The sequence below is a fragment of the Cyprinodon variegatus genome, unplaced genomic scaffold (assembly GCF_000732505.1).
Source record: "Cyprinodon variegatus isolate N-32 unplaced genomic scaffold, C_variegatus-1.0 Scaffold1024, whole genome shotgun sequence".
In the NCBI taxonomy this organism is placed as follows: Eukaryota; Metazoa; Chordata; class Actinopteri; order Cyprinodontiformes; family Cyprinodontidae; genus Cyprinodon; species Cyprinodon variegatus.
In genome coordinates this window covers 28,667-46,446 of record NW_015151477.1, presented here as the reverse complement: position 1 = coordinate 46,446, position 17,780 = coordinate 28,667, and positions in this window count along the sequence as shown.

Below are 17,780 nucleotides of genomic sequence, written 5' to 3'. Positions count from 1 at the left end.
TATCTATCTACGGTATCTATCTATCTATCTATCTATCTATCTATCTATCTATCTATCTATCTATCTATCTATCTATCTATCTATCTATCTATCTATCTATCTATGAGAATTAGGAAACATTTTTAAAGAGTACACAAACTGCTTATTTTGAAATAGTTATTTTATGGATTACTTCTGTTGTAATAGGATAAAATTTACAATGTACAATTTTTAGAACATATTTAATTTAAATAAAAAAAAATAAAATGTACGACTATAGGTTTATTTATTATGATTATTTTTTATGCGCCACATTGACCCGGTCTTAACGTACGTTGACATTTAGTAGCTACATTAATTGAGAAGTGATGAATAATTTAAATTGTGTAACATAACTTTAAATTCATCTGCACCTACTGGAATATTTTTTTTTGCATATCCCTTTCAGGTCACGCATGAGTCCATGATTATATTTTTCTACAATTTAATTGTGATTACTCAGATTGCACACCATCTTGTAAACAAAGAAGTCATCAATTATGAACATGCACTCCTCAAATTAGGAATAAGCACCTTTTATGCGTGTTTAAGTCGAATGTAGCTCCACAGATAATTTAAATAATAGATGTGTAACTAATATGTCTTGACTTATTAGGTTTTTTTGTTGTATTTTTTACAGCGCATGCTGTGCGCGCGGAAAGATCCTGACTGCTGCACGAGAAAAACCCAGAAAGCACCTGATGAAAACAGCATTTTTTTATTTTCTGGGGAAAATTGTATGTTTATTGCATTTTTTATTTATTTCCTTTTTTAATTTATTCATCTATTATATTTCATTTCGCATAGATACAATGTAAGAGGCAAATTGAGAAAATTTTATAAGTTAATATCTTATATTTAAGTTGGAATTATCCGATTATACACACGTTTAGCCTTTGTTCAGTGTTTTTTTATTGCACTAAGATGTTGGTAGCCGTTTAAAAACTGCTGCACTTTGCTGCAGTGTAGGAACTAAACATTCCCTTCTCCATATATATATATATATATTTATTTCTGTCCGTGCAAAATCAAACAGAATAATGAAATAAAATTCCTTGGGTTGTGCTACTTACGGTGCATCGCCGTGAAGGGGTCTGCTTTGCAGTGAATATCCATTGGATAGCAAAGGAAAGACAGATAATCAACTGAAGTCGCCGTTTCGCCTTCCTATCGTGGGGGTAATTGTGGAGAAGAAAAAGGTGATTCTAATCGATGGAGGGACTTATATTTTGGACCCCTCCAGCCCCGATCCAATGCCAACTTCTTCCCCTTGAAGTTACCCCCCTTTTTTTTTTTTTTCTTTAACAGTCCGGTCCGTCAGCTGGATGTTTTCTTGCAGGTGCGCGGCATGACCGAAGGAGCGCTTCTCAGAGCTGGAGGTAATTCTCACAGCATGCCAGCGAGCGAACCGGGTCCCCCTTTTTTCTCTCACAGGAATCCCTCAGTAAAGGGCCCCCGATATGTCCTCAGTCCTGGTGGTCTTGGTAAATAAAAAAAAAAATTAAAAAACGCCGACTTCTCTCTTCTTTTCTTTTTTTTTTTTTTGTTGCGATGGGGTGCGTGAGGCTGGATTTTAGGAGCTGAGAATGAAGCCTCTTCTCTCTGTCTGTGGTTCTAAAAGCTGCAACCCTCTCCTCCTCCTCCTCCTCCTCTTAACCCCCCCCCCCCCTCCTCCCCTGTGCAGACCCCCCTTTTTGCTTATATGGATGACTTGTCAGACAAAGGCAATAGATGCCAACACTTTGTGATTCGCCAGCACAAAAAAAAGGGGCTCCAAATGAGGAGGTCTGTAGTTCACCGACAGGAAGGGGAGGGAAAATAGGGTCCGACTTGCAAACATGTTTATTGGACACCAGAAAGTTGTCCACTGTCTTACAGTACATTTTGAAATAAATATCATAAATAAAACAAATTCATTAAGAAATCATTGTGGGCTACTTTTTGGACCTAATGCACGGTAAAAGATAATAACTAACATAAAAAATAGTTTAGATAAAAATTCCTGCTTATTATAACCTAAATGTTTTCAGTTTTTCCCATCATTTATATATCTTTGCATTTCAACCCATGCGGGCCTTATAATTTGGGCTATTTTCTAAGCTTTTTTTTTATTATTTAATATGATATCAAACATATGATCAGGTTAATACCAAATGTGTTGACTTTCATTGCAAACAGCTGATTGTGTGATGATTGTATCTACTGCTCCAAGGTGGAAGTTACTGTACACTTTGATGGTCCTAAATGAAGGTTCCTCTGCACTCATAACAACGCCCCTCACCCTCTGTAGATGGCGCTGCATAGTTTCTCAAACCTGAGGAAGGATGTAGTATGACACTTAATAAGTAAAGGTTTAGGATCCACTTAAGTGTCCTGCAAATTTAGAAGTTAAAAGAACACTTTTCAACAAAAAAAAGAAAAGAATTTGCAGACAATCATTAGATATATGTATGCAGTTTTTGAGTGATTATTTTAAAGTGTATGGCATAATAATAATAATAATAATAATTATGATAAATAATATATATGTTATTAAGTTTTTTTTATGAAAGAGATAAAATGCAGTGATGGTCCTAAAATCAATTTAAACACAGATAATTAAAAAAAAATCGTCATACATGTGAATTAATCAATCTAATAGTAATAGTAGTAATAAACAAATACAATAAAGATACATTAAAAGGTATTTAGGCCTAATTAGTAAACGTGCCGACAACTAATTGCTAAAATTAACTCATATATATAATCATTAATTGCTAAAATGCTTAGACATTGCTTAACTTTACAGTTATTTGACAACAGTGAAACAACACATTAAGAAATATGTTTTTTTGAGTCAGCATCTGTAAAGAACAGGGAATAAATTAAAAAACACCTATAGCTAAATGCTCATAATAATATTAGAACAACATTTCCAGCCACTTTGCTGATGCTAAAGTGCAGGATTGGAGCTGCTGCAGTTTTGTCACAGATTGTCACATCTTGGCAGTGAATTATAAAAAAAAAGTTACAATACATCCTTGCAGAGTAGATTAAAAATCTATTTCACCATAAAGCTTAATGACTAAATATTTCTTACATATAATTGTTAGGAATGGAGAAAATAACAGATAAATGTGATGGGTGTAAGCAGGTTTGCTGAGTGAGTAGCCTACATTTTAAAAAGTACGGGAAACTTGCATAGTTTATGTATCTGTTGTCTTAAGGCCAAAATTACTGCACTCAAATCTGTTTTCTTAACAATGTTGAAAAAATTTGATTTTGCCACAGATAGATTATTTTTTTTACCAGTATTCTTAGTGGGTTTATATAATTTCACTTGTTCATATTAGATTTTAATTGCAAAATCAATTCATAACAACATGAATTAGCTTGTGTTTGTTTAGGATGAGTGTATTTTAAAGTCAAACTGCATGGTAATTGTTTCCAGTGTGTTTCTAACCAGCAAATGATTCTCTTTGGCTGTTGAATGTATCTAATTTATGTATTTTGCTTAATAATCACCCAAATAAATCTAATTATATTAATTGATTATTGAGTTATTACAATAAACATGTTATTGATTCCCTTCTAATATTTTGTTTAATAATATGAACCTGTCACCCTATTTTGGGGGTTGGGATGGGGGGCATCTCTTTGGTGCAGACGGCCTCCTGGTCAGGTTAGAGGATGATTTCTCTTTTTGTTACTGTTTTTGGAGAGGGCTTCTGGTACAATATGTAGCACTATAGGCTGTAATTTCACACCCGGCTGCACATTTCCCTTAAAGCTACACCCCTCCACACACGCACCTCCTATAAGATCCCCCAACCCCATCGACACCCCCTTCTTCAGTTTTATACCCCCACTTCTCTCTCCTCCTGCTCCCCTAATGCACCACCCATCTAATGAAAAATAGAATAAAAATCAAAATAAACAAGGAAGAAAAAAAATAGGGGATCAAATCCTAATTTTCTAAATTGATTTAATGCTTGTCTCGTGTTTAAACGCGCAATGTCGCAATGTGTCTTCCCTCTTTATTCTAAGGATGCAGGCCTCCTTTCATCATCTATGGAGATCAGATAGTTCATAACAGGGGCTATTCAGGAGAGTTTTGGCAGACAGATCGAAACTATTTTTCTCTAACTTTTAGGTTAATTTTAGGCAAAATACGAAAAGAAAGAAAAGTAAAGTTTGCGCAGAAAAAGCCTACCAATTTGTGCAAGAAGACCCATCCTCTGGCTCACAGCTGCAACGTTTAAGACGATGCCACCACATGTCAAGAGTTTGCAAAAATGTTTTCGGAGCCTGGCGTGCACCCATTAGGAGAGGTGTAATGTATTGACAGAGAGCAATTTATCTTTTGCCCCGCTTCCTAATGGCCTGTGCAGAGAGGAGAGGTGGCTTGGAGGAGGTGGAGGAGGAGGAGGAGGAGGAGGAGAGGGAAGAAGGAGCATCGGTGGTCCAGCAGCTCCGCACATTATGGCGCAAATTCAGTAAGGAGGATGAAGGCTTTGGAGTGCTGGTGTCATATCTGTCCATATAAATGCCCCCTTTAAATACAGGTTGTATGATGGTGCGTTCAATGCGCGTTTCTCTGAGCTGACACCCTGGTTAAAGTTCTTTTGGCCTTAAACAAGATGCTCTATTAGTGGGTTAAAATGTAAGCATTCTGGGTGACGACCTTTAAATGAACACTTCTGTAAACAAAATAAATCCCCAAAATATCAGTATCGCCTGCCCTTTTAATTGACAACAACGCAAATCATCTGTTATCTATCATCTAAAGAAAAAACAAAAAACAAAACAAAAAGGTTGCTACAGTGTGATTCCGTCTCACAAATCTTGCCGGAGTGAGCAGATGGAGCTTCACTTTGAAGGATTGATTTTTGCTCTGCTTTTAATTTTGTCTATAATTAATTGAATCATTGTGACTGATTTCCATTGACTCCCCGGTTAAAAGACAGAAGTGGAGCCTGAATTGCGCACTTTCGTTTATGGAATTACTTTTTCTTTTTTTGCTTTTTCTAATCATGAAAGGACTGGCCATATATAAATATATATAAATACATATTTTCTTTCATTTATAGTGTTGATGCATTTTTTAAATTTATTTATTTTAGTATCGATGCATTTCCCCTGTACTGTAGCGCGTTGTTTCACATTGCTTTATTTCATGTTCACTAGTGACAAGTACATTTCTCCTGCAGGATGACAACTATCCCTTTAAAATCTGCATTAATCCGCGTCAGAAAGCTGAAAAAGAAAAATGCACGATTTTTGACTGAAAATGCAATGGTAGTAATTTCAGGTCTACTGTCATTGCTGCTTTGCATAAGTTTGCAGCAGTCAAGATCAACCTTTTAATTGCAAATAATCAAAAAACTAACTACAGGCGTAAAAGTCAATGTGAGACTTTACAGCTGCCACGCAGGATCGTATACTTCAGGTGATAAACCCACAGTGGAAAGAACGTCCTGCTTTTCTCTCTGAATAAAATAGTATTTTAGGGGGGGAAAGCGCCTCGCCTCCCAATCACTTTAAATCTACCACCTGCCTTCATGTTCGGCTTAACTCCAATTAAAACTCCTCAGATAACTGCTGAGTTTCAGCTGATGGTTGCACAACACTCAACACATAAACTCCCAGCGGTGGAGGGGATTTTACCTTATTTTAAGAGTCCGAATGCAAGTGAGTTTAAGCAATTTAAACATTTGAGTGAAAGATCCCCACCATAAATATTACCATCATTTTTAATGAGTCGTTTATATCGAAATAAAGGATCATTTTTTATGACTTTGTCTTTCATCTCCTAAAGTGATTTTATAAACTAAATTGGGAGATAAAGGAAGAGCTGATGTTCATTATGCAGATTTGGTAAGTACTGTTAAATATGTCCTGCGGGGTCGGATTTAAATAGGACGGTATCTTGTCATTCTTTTTTATAAAAAGTGTTGCATTTGTCGTACTGGGAACAAGGACTAAATCCCATTTCATCCCCATCAAAGTTTCCACATGAATAGTTAAATGTGTGCACCCTCTGGTTGCGACTTATAGTGGAGACAGTTAGGGCATCAGGAGTTAAAGAAAACAAGATCTATTTCTAAAAAAAGAAAAAAAAATCTAGCCTATATTGTTGCAGTTATGCTATTAAAAATATAGTGTCACCTTCTTATACTTATATTTTAAGAACCAATACTTTTAAACTGTAAATAAACTGGTACTTATTAAATTCTTTTTTTTTTTCCATAAATATACCCAGTTTAAACATTTTCCCTAAGTCCTATGAATAATCTTCACTGTTTGCAAGCAGCAGATCTGCACAAAGTGGATAAAGGAAGCGCACTATGAGCCAACCCTCCCCACAAGGCCCTGCGTTCATCACTGTGGGAGAAGCACAATCCTCCAGTGGATCACTCTTTCTCCGCGGATGTGTGACTGCGTGTGCGCCAGAGATCAGCCCGAGGCGGCTGGAAGAGCCCCGCCAGCTGCTTCTGCCCCAACCAGACAGCCAACAGCTTCCAATCACATGTCAGCAATATGGGAAACAGAGCTTCTGTCCAGTGGGCCGCTGACATGTGTTAGCCTTTGGCATGTGAATGCATAATGTAGCAGTCATGCACCTCATAGCTGCAGGCTTCAAGCTAAAACACATTTATATTTCCATGAGCAAAGTCCATTTCAACAATTTCTGCAAAGCTTTTGGTCTCATAGAGAACAACATACAGAAATTGTAACACCAAAACACATACATGCAACTACATACTCATACTTGAAACACTTCCCCCCCTCTTAATTACTTAGAAATAATTGGACCTACACCAACCTTTTATTTATATATCAAACTTTTATATGTCTGTTAATTGCCCATTCCCTTTTAAAGTGACATATTTTCCACAAGATTTATAGAAATACAAAAAAGTCAGTTTTATAGAACAAAAGTTGACCTCTCTCTTAACACCCACCCAATTTTAAGTTATCCTCTCCTTTTTGCATACCCAAAGAGAAAAGCCAAATAACTAGGGAAAATAAGCCCAAATTACATGTGTGATACATAATTTGAAAGCCAACAACTTCAAGTTTCTAAAAACATGAATGAAAATAGTGTGACTAAAACAGAGCCTTAACAGCAATAGTTAAAGCATGACTCAAAAAATTGGTCTTAAATAGCAGTTTTTGAATATCACTAACAAAGGCATTCTTGACAATAGGCATGTGTAATTGTTTTACATTTATTCTGCATCATGTCAGCCACAACTGCAGAACATTTCAGACCTCTAGGTATAACAGTTCCAGAGCTTTGGGGCTTTTACCTTCTGGTGTCACCAGTGTCTCTAAACCTCTCTAAATGTGCCAAATTATGCCAAATTGTGCTTATTGCTTTTACACAAAAATGTTACACCAAAAATCACACTGAATAATTTTAATAGCCTCAAAACCTTTTTTAGGGAAATATTTTTTTTATTTTTCTAACTTTCCATCTAATTATCTAACATTGTGCAATGATCCAGGACCAAATCTGCCTGTGTACAGTTTGTGACCTGTGATATATCCATGCTACACAATTCAAATTTGCCTTTCTTACCCTACTTTTAAAGGTAATTTCATTGGCTGTAGAGTTAACCATTTCCTGTGGACTTAACAAATAGCAGCCACATTTTATGATGAATAATATGAGGGGAAGTATGCCTAAAGATGGCAGCTGAGAGGGAGCGCTTGTGATGCTTTGAGGTCTGTCCCGGCATCAAATCTCTGCTGAAATTGATGGGGGCACTTTTGTTTTGTAGACTGGAAGGTGAGGAAAACAAACATAGCAAAGATAAACCTGGGAAGTTTGTGAAAAGTATGGTAATTACTAAGACGTTTAGCATTAGCTCTACAGATGGAACTTTTCTGATGGTAAAAAACAGACTTTATGTAGCAATTTTCTCATCATGGAATGTTTTTTTTATTATGAATATGCTGGATTACTTTTCATCTTTGGACCCTTACAGATAAATGGAATATAAAGAATCTAAGATTGGATTTATAATACTGCCTAAGGATCGCTGCTATTGTAGGAAGTTGAAGGTTTATTTTAAAAATTCAGATTTAACATGCTGTTAAGCATTGTAAGGATGTATAACATGTCTTTATTAGTAAAAGTTTAAACACTGCTGTGTAAATACACAAAATGGAGTGCCGGTGATCAGGGGTTTGTTAAGAGGTTTAACAAAACAGCAAAGTATTATTTAGTAGCTCACAAGTGCACATACATTAACCTCAACCCTATCCTAAAATAAAACTATGAAATTTAAAAAGTCTTATAATGACTATCATTAAACATTTCAAATTAACACCATTAAGACTTAATACATAAATAACATAATAAAAGTTTGGAAACAGATAACACTTTTAAACACTGAATTTATGAGCAAAGACATCTTAAGAATATAAAGAAACTTTCTGGAAAAAAAACAAAACCTAATTCTAATGGATATTAAATTGAGAATCAAACAACCCCCCTACCCCATCAGTCATATCCTCATGTAAAGATCAACTCCACCTGTGCAATCTTTTCCCATGATTTGGACATCACTAAAGCCAACCTACCCTTGATTTTGAGTGTCATGATTTCCTTAAAAAGCCAGACATACCTAGAAATATGCTCTCAGAAGTCCAGAGGATGAATTTAAACAGCTAATTCAATTTAAACAGCTAATTTTGATTTTGAGTGTCACAGCTTATTTTGATTTTGAGTGTCATGATTTCCTTAAAAAGCCAGACATACCTGCAAATATGCTCTCAGAAGTCCAGAGGATGAATTTAAACAGCTAATTTTGGCACATTAACAAGAATAATTGAATTACCCTGATCCATTAATTCTTGAGGGAACAGATCAGCAGCATCTCCTAGGGCAGGGCAGGGCAATCAAAGGAATACCACACTGTTGAAGGACAGGAAACTTACTGGTAGGAGTGGAAGATAAGTATCAGTGAGAGTTAGCAGGGATCTGGTAGAAGAGGTCTGTGTGTTGGTTTGTATGGAGGAAGATGGTTTGGAGGGAAGTCATGGTGGGAATGAGAGCCATGTATACTCCAGGATGTTTTCATAATGTGGAGCCTTTGGTTGCCAGTTGTCTAATGGAGATCAAAAGACTGTTTGCAGAAAGCCCGATTGAGAATTGAGATCAGGGAATAATACAGAACTTGGTCTCAGGTAGGAGGTTTTCTTGTAAAAAAATGCATGGAGAATTTTTAGCTTAAAAAACAGTAAGAAGTAAAATGAAATTACAGGGCTTTGGTTACCACATGGGACAACTCTTCAGTAAAAATGACTGTCAGTCAGCTCCTAATATACATAAGGAAAGGCCATATTAAAATGGCTCAATGAACATTTGTTTTTTTATTTTTTGCATTTTTCCCTCCATACTTTAACATGTATTGTGTTTGGCCTACAGGTTGGCCTGGCATTTTTTCTCCACATCTCTGCTTCTCTTCCGCATCGAGAAGAGTCAGTTGAAGTGGCATGGACATCTTTACAGATGCTTCCTGCACACCTCAACCCAGAGGTGTTCCAGGCATGTCCAGTTGGGAGGAGGCCCAGGATACGGTTCAGGACATGTTTGAATCTCTCAGCTGGCATGGGAATGCCTTGGGCCTTCAGGAGGTGTTTGGGTAGAGGAAAGTCTTGGAGCCTACCCAGTGATAATGAACTATACTAACCTTTTTGCAGGAAAGCAAGGAAAAAAAAAAGCATACAAATTAGAGGTCTCCATTCTGGTTCTCAAGGTAGAGTGTCCTGAGTGTTTTGGAGATTCAGGACACATTCACCCCCTGCTCCAACACAGCAGATTCATAGGGTTGAATTACTGCTTAGCATGCCATCAAGCATTATTGTTTTAATCACCAAATTACTCAGATACGGGCCTCTTTGCATAGCCTGCACCTGGAATTTTGACTGGTATGGTAGATCTGAGCATCTATTACTCTGGTGCTCAATGCTTGCTCCTCTGCAGCCATGATCAGGGCTTCTGTGCTGTCCTTCAGTCTGGCCCTCTATAGCCATTGGTAGATTTGGTCATAGCAGCCACTTTAGCTATCTGATACAAAACTAGATCCAACAATGTAGATGAACCTCTGTGCTAAAGTGCTCAGTTGTTCCCTAACAACTGAGCACTACCAACTAAGCCTTGGTTCTTTGTTATCTGAAACCACAATCATCAAAATGTACTAAATAATGCAAGAAAGATATCAACCATGTGTAAATTAAAGAATATTTGACTTGAATTTGTGAGTCAGTGATATATACTATGTTAATAGGGAAAAACAAACAAACTTACAACATTACAAATATAACAAAAAATTCTGTAAATAATTATTCATACATTTAGGAGTATGGGATTAGCTTGTTGGGTCGGGGTGTGAGAGGAGCCAGAAGTTTATATACGCACCCCACCAATCCCCCTTTGTGCCCCACTACTAATTTCCTCTTTTGCAATTTTGTTTTTGTTCCTCTTCACTCAGTCTTTGCCCTTGTTTCCTTCAGTGTGATGATTTCATGATAATATGAGGAATGATGGCTGCACAGTGTGACTGGCTGATTAGCTTGCGTTTGTGTGAGTGGGTTTGTCTGTGTGTGTAGTGGGGCTGTGTACACACACACCTTCCTCTCCACGGAGGTCTACGGATGAGCAACTCCCACATAAGCTCCTGATCACTTCTGTAAATGCTTCCTGTCACCTTCAGTGGTGTAATGATAGTGAAAATTGTGACCTTGATCTATGGAAAGCTATAATGTGGCTGAATGGCCTCCTCCCATGCACTTTCTCAACCCGGAGGTGCGCTAAAAGGATGGCTCTGAGGAAGATTGTTAGGCAGCAATAAAAAAACTCTGGTTTGGCTTGTAATGGCATGTGCTATACCCTTCTCTTCAAAGCGATTTGACTAAATCTTCAGTTACGGCGGGCACTGTGAATGTAGATAAGAGCTGGGAATGATGATTATGCTACAGGCGCAGAGGAAATTTTATTGTCTTGAGGTCCAACATGATCAAGCACACAACTGTGCTCACTGAGGAGCAGAATCTAAAAATCCCTCTTCCATCCAAGTCTCAATGCATAAATCTGCACTGAACACAGAGCCTGTGACTATTAACATTACAATGCATGTCTTTAATCAACATTTTCTGTGCTTATATAGATTAACTCTAGTCTCTGCTTTTTATTTTTCAGTTTTGGTTTTCTCAAAGGCAAAACCAATGGTATCTGCAGACTTATATCTGTATTCATCTAATTTGTTAATTTGAATAGATCATTTAGGGAAGGATGGAAATATTTACAGTGAGGAATAGGCAACAAGTCCTGGGAATATATATAAATTTTCTACATGCAAAATTTGCACCAAATTCCAATCTTTTTCCAAGCTGAATCCCTGAGATAATAAGAACGGAAATATTTATAGTTCAATGCTGCTTAAATTCTCATTTAGTTTGGTAAATCTGCTTTGCGCAACATTGTTTATGATCACACCCTTGCCAGCTTTTCATATTTAAACGAGCAAAGGTTTAATTACCAAATGATGACAGTGTCATATGGTGCCATGATGGCACGGGGTGTCTAATGAATGCAGAGGAGCGAGGGGTGTGCATGCGACACTGAGTGACAGTGGGATGCACAGATCAAAACAGGGGAAAATATAGAGGGAGGAGGGGGGAGACAGTAAAACATCTGTCATTTGCACTGCTCTAATGTTCAATGGTTGCTCATGGATTAAGAATTTTAAACTATTGTCTGCCAGATGGAAGAGAAAACAGAGGGAGGGAAAGGGGGAAGCAGAGGAGTGTGCTTTTGAGCAATGTATTTACATCTGTATATCAACCCCAGATTCAGCTATCAGACAGGAAAAACCAACTGCCTCTGAAAACACTCTCAAGGCGTCGCATCTATTACCTATTTTCCAGCAGTGCAAACATTAGAGAGTGATTTTTGCCATCCTTTTTCTCTCAGAGGTGTATTTAAATTTACCAAGACAGCTTGCAGACTGCGGGGAGTTTTCCTGCACAACCCTTCTCTATCCGTCTCTATATAATCATGAGACAGCTTAGAGCATCGGACCCGCGGTCTCCTCACACATCAGAGTTAATTTCACCAGGATGTTGATGCATTCTGAAATATTGCTCTGAAGTAGTATCAGTTAGTGGGCCTGCCAGAACATGTACATGCTTAACCAGGCATGAAACCTTACTGAATTACACTGCATTTATACTTCTATCAGATCACAGCTTTTGTTGTTAAAAATGTAGTGAGGTTGCCTGTCTTCTTTATGCTTGGATTTTAAACTGCGTAAAGATATTTTAATGTAAAGGAGAAATACTAAAAAGTTTCACTTAACTTGTCAAGAACTCTGTTCTCGCTGCTTATGTTGAAAATGTAATTATTCATTAATAAATATTCATGTAGATTTAATAAATTTGTCAAATTATAGCTTTAACGCTAATTGAATATGTCATTTGAACATGTTGCAAAAGACCAACAAACAATAGGATATTTGTAAAACTAAACTAAAGTACATGGTTTTTCAAATATGTAACAGTAAATATTAGAGTGTGGGTTTCATTTGTATATAACTTCTTTATCTCCAAAACGATTTTTGTGAAAATAATTGCTTTAAAAAGTTTGCATTAAAAGTATATACAATATATACAGAGATCGAGTGGATGTCCCACTCGTTTTACATTTCAAATTCCTTCCTTCCTTCCTTCCTTCCTTCCTTCCTTCCTTCCTTCCTTCCTTCCTTCCTTCCTTCCTTCCTGACCATTTCACAATTCTCTGGCCAGGAATAGGTATTACAAGGCCTATGTCTTCTCCAGGTTTGCAGGTTTGTTTGGTTTCACCATAAATGAAGGCAAAAACCATAAATAAATATCCAGAGCTTCAATGAAATTATTTATACCAGTGCATATTCTTTGAGCCAATGTCCTTGTCAAAACTGTACCTCATGTACAAAGGTGACAGAGACACAAATAAAAGATATGCAGCTGTAAATGCAGAAAAAAGGGTGACTCTAGAAACCATTGACTCTAGGATGTTACATACATGCCACAGTTTTTCGATTTTAATTTGCTAAAAATATTCTAAAGATTCGGTTTTCCTCCCTGGAATTAAAAAAAGGCTATTTTCTTTCAATTCATGTTTTGTTAAGAATCACTGAGATGGTACATTCAAAAATAGATCAAATAGTCCTCAGGAGTAGGCTCTAGAGTGCCTGCCCTGTCTGCAGTAATTAACTGCTATTGTTTTGCTGTGACGTAATGAGTTTACCCTGACCAATAATCCTTTGACATTGAGGGCTCCTCCCTTTGAAAACAGCACCAAGAGACTCAACGGTGCTTTGACTTGCTCAACTTTTTAAAAACAAATGTTTACTTGTTCACTTTTAGACTATAAGTTCATCATATCTATATTGATCCACATGGATTTTGTCTAAGTGTTTTGTTGTCATTTTGAAGAAAGAGCCAGCTCCTTGTTTCCAAGTGAGCTGGATGTACACTGAGGCAAACATGTGTCGTAGCAGTTGTTGTAAACGATCCATCCAGGCCCTGTGACTGTACAGGTCTCTCACGGCCTCCTCCCCAGAACTGCAGAAACATCTGTCACAGCGGCTGCTATTTTCCTCTGTGGTCAGAGCGTCAGGTGAAGGTGCTGCCTGCTCGCCTCATGACATGGTACACATGGGTACCTCCAACAACAGCGCTCATTAACAGGCAAATGGAGCAGGAGCCCCAGCAAATTGAGCAGCATTTTTGCCAGCATTGGGCTTGCCAGATTGTTCAAATAGCCAAAGTGACATCACCAAGTGCCAGCCCCCTTTGCCCCCACCTCCACTGCAAAGAAATTAAAATCCCTAATCATGTGCCAGGCTAAACATTATTCTTCATGATTCAGATCAGCCATGCTTGCCTTCCACTCACAAAGTATCTCTCTTCTCCCTGGGCCAAAAGCAGCCAGCCTTGGACTGATTGCTCAGCCTTTTGTGCCCTTCGTTTGGACGAGTGGTGAATAAATTTGAAAATCATCAACTGTGAGCATCTCTGATACAGAGCTGTGTGTTTGAGCAATGCAGATTAAAAAATTGAATCTAAGACAACAAGAGGCGTAGTTTTTGTGAAATAAGCATTGATACACAGTACTAATGGCCTAGTGCTTGTCTGTTTAACTCAATTCCTCCAGTGGTCAGAGAAACAAAGAGAGCTTTGCTGCCATAATTTCAGTCTCGCTGTGTTTTGATCATTTTCCCATTAATTCTTCCCAATTTCTTTGTTATATCCCTCAGCAAATATGAGCATTGCTGGTCATATTGAACCCAGTTCTGCTGTTTCTAACTGTTTAAGTGAGTGGATTCTCTCCTCTGTCGCCACGTGCTTTCAGCAGTGGAGATAATACATATACTTTTCCAGTCACTAACTCCCTGCAATCAACTACACGTCCTTAGATTTTTCCCCCCAACATTTGTCAGTATAGATCAACTGAATAATTGTTCTGGGCTGTAAAAATAGGATAACTGGAATCACTATGATTGACTTTGGCTGATTTAGAATCTATATAACTGAATATAACCCGGACCTATCTGTTCTTTAAAATTAGCTTGACATTTGTCGTCACAGTGCCATATAAAATAAATAAACAAAATTTAAAAGATGTAAAATAATTTTAAAAAAGCAACTGAATTTAGTTCATTTCAACTATAGTGGGATATGCTGCGAAGAGTAAAGGTGCATGAAAAAACTTGAAGTAGCTTCTTTTCTACTAATAATTTGATCTTTCTCTTGCATAAAATGCACATTTGATGCTCATTGTATAAATCAAATTAATTGATTACTATGGCAAGTGTTGTTCATCCAAAAGGAAAACATTTACCAAACAAATTTTTCATTTTTGATTAATCCAGCATAGCCTGTTTTAAGGAGTTCCCGCTTTTCTTCTTTGTGCGGATTATTTCTGTATGATGGAAAAAGATGCCCATCGAAAGCTTTATGACATAAGATACTTCATTTGATAAACTGAACAAAATATTTAATCCTACAGAAGTGAAACATATGCACTTCCTTTTAAGATGAACACAAAAACATCCAGCTTAGTGCAAGCAGTAATCTGCTGGAAACTGGCTCACAAGGGATGTGGCAGAAGTGAGACAGAGTTACATTCCAGGGTAAATACACCACAAAAGGAAATTGACTTACAGATCGAGGGAGATTTTTATTGGACATTTTTTTTAAAGCTTAATAACAGTTCTAAACAACTGGTTTATCATGAGAAGAGACACAGGTGAGCATAGAAGCTGAGAGTCATTATAAAAAACAAAGCAAAACAAAACAATGAGACATGATATACATTATAGCATTGTAAACTGCTTGGTTGAAGAAACAGAAATTGCAAAACATTATTCATTCAGTGTTACTTTCGATTGAACCCAAAAAACTACAAAAACAGAGAATATACAGAATTAATGGTGGAAATTATCCTTTTAGTGTGATTCTGTAGAAAAAGATCTAGCTATGAATAATCACTCGCCTGTTTGTAATTTAAATGAAAAAAAGTGAAAAAGGAAAACAATTGACAACAACAGTTGTATGATTATGTTCAATAATATACATAATAGAGACAGAGCAAAGCACATACAGTAATTACTTTTTTAAAGGAAAAAATAATAAAGCGAGCACTTGATTTATTATTTGATGCATGAAAGAGACAGAGCTGAACAAGATCACTGGTCAAGGAGCAGTTTTATAAAAAAAAAAAAAAAAGTAAACACAGTAAATTGCAAAACATTCCACCACAGTCCAGTCTTTTAAACCTGAGAAATGCACTGAATTAAAAAAGGCTAACATAAATTATTTTTTACTTAACAAAAAAAGGAGATTTAAAAAGATCATTTTTGTAAAATTATTAGATTTAAAGCTTTCCTTAGGTAGATCAAGTAGATAATCTGTAATAAAACAAGAAATAGCCTAAAACTCACCCTTTTCTTTTGCACTGACATCACAAACGTATACATCTGCTACAGAAAAATGTTTAAAACAAAACAACAGGGAGAAAAATCACCATGAAAAGAGAGAAAGCTTGGCATATTTAATTAATTACCATGTATTAGGGTTTGTTTATAGAAATAAGTGCTACAAGAGCTCAGATGTTAATTAATTTATAGTCCCCCCCTCCCTAACATTGTGCTGATCGGTGCTGCTGAGGTACTTTCATGGCAGGTAAACTTATGTCTCATTGGATTTCCATCAATGGCTCTGAGGTGTATATGAAACAAAGGGTTACAACACAGATTAGCAAGACTGTTAACATGGTTAGTGATTAATAAAGCTCATTAGAACTCACAGCAAAGCAACAAAGAAGAGCAGATCAGCCTGATAACGATAATAAGAGAAGAAAGATGCAAACACAACAAGCACTGAGATGCCTCACTTGCTTCTTCTCATATTTTCTGTTTCCAGCTGACAAATGTCAAACCGTTTCCCTCATGAAAAAGTCAAAGCACAGTTGTTGTTTTCTTTCAGTTGTATTTTTAGATTTTGCAGAGTAGTGAAAAGAAGTTAGAAGTGCTTATCCGTGTGTCCTTTTTTTTGTGTGTTACCGCTTCATCAGTGCTGGACACACAGTATAACTGGTGTCTCAGGAGGCCGCTCTCTGGACAATGATGTATTTAAGCTCCTACAGAGGTCAGATGGTGTTGTCCAGAACATCACCTGCAATCAATAGTGTTGGTAAACCAGGCACAACTGAGCAGACATGGAGGGTCCTCTTCTAAACACACTGTGAGGGAAGAGCATGGGCCATTGCACCACTAAAACGGGAAAAAGAATAGCTCAGTGTGATGCTGCTTGAGCCTGGGCCCCTCAGGAAGTACCTATTCATGTTAGATATCAGACCACCTTTTAGGATATCCACCAGAACTCTATTAAACAGCATTTATTTTTGCTTAGCTTAATACAAAAAATATCATCAACAACCTTTAATATTTTTTTTGTTTTTTGAACTTTGACAGCAGCAATGATATTACAGAAGAGTGCCGTTATCTGAAAGAATATTCTACAGGCTGCAATTTGTGGTTAAGTCTAACAAAAGCGATTTTCTTGACAACTTTTGCTTCTTATTTTTATTTTTATCTAAACCACTCCCTTAGTATATAGCCTACTGGTTAAATCAATAAAACACAGTTATCTAAAATATGACTTTTTATGCACTCTAAAGTGTCTCTGCAAATTACCTAATAGATATTGAATGGATGACTTAAGTGACATTTTAACAAAATACACTTCAAGATATATGCTGTGAAATAGGGGTCATGTAAGGCTCTATTCACAAAGAAACACTTGGTAAAAATGCATTATTATTATTTTTCTGAAGAGCTATGCTTCTCTGAATGTGATTGCATGTCTGAGTATCTCCTATATGAATAGTTCTACTCATCTTCTGATTCGGAAGTTAAAAAATAAACTTAAAAATAAATACTTTATGATAATATAATATGTGAATTATGCTATATTATCTAATATATAATATAACATAATTTATTAATGATTGATCTAAATCATGTGCATAACTCTGAAGTCCACTGAATTTGAATGTTTGCATGTTCAGAATTTTGAATGGGAAAGCAGCTCCAGACCGCAAAGATAGGAATCTCTTTTCTTATACTGGCTAATGAGCACAATGTTGGTGAAACCTTAGATAAAGACTCCCTTTCCGATTTAGTAAGGCTTTGTGACCTGCCTGCTAATGTGTTTCTGCACTGAAC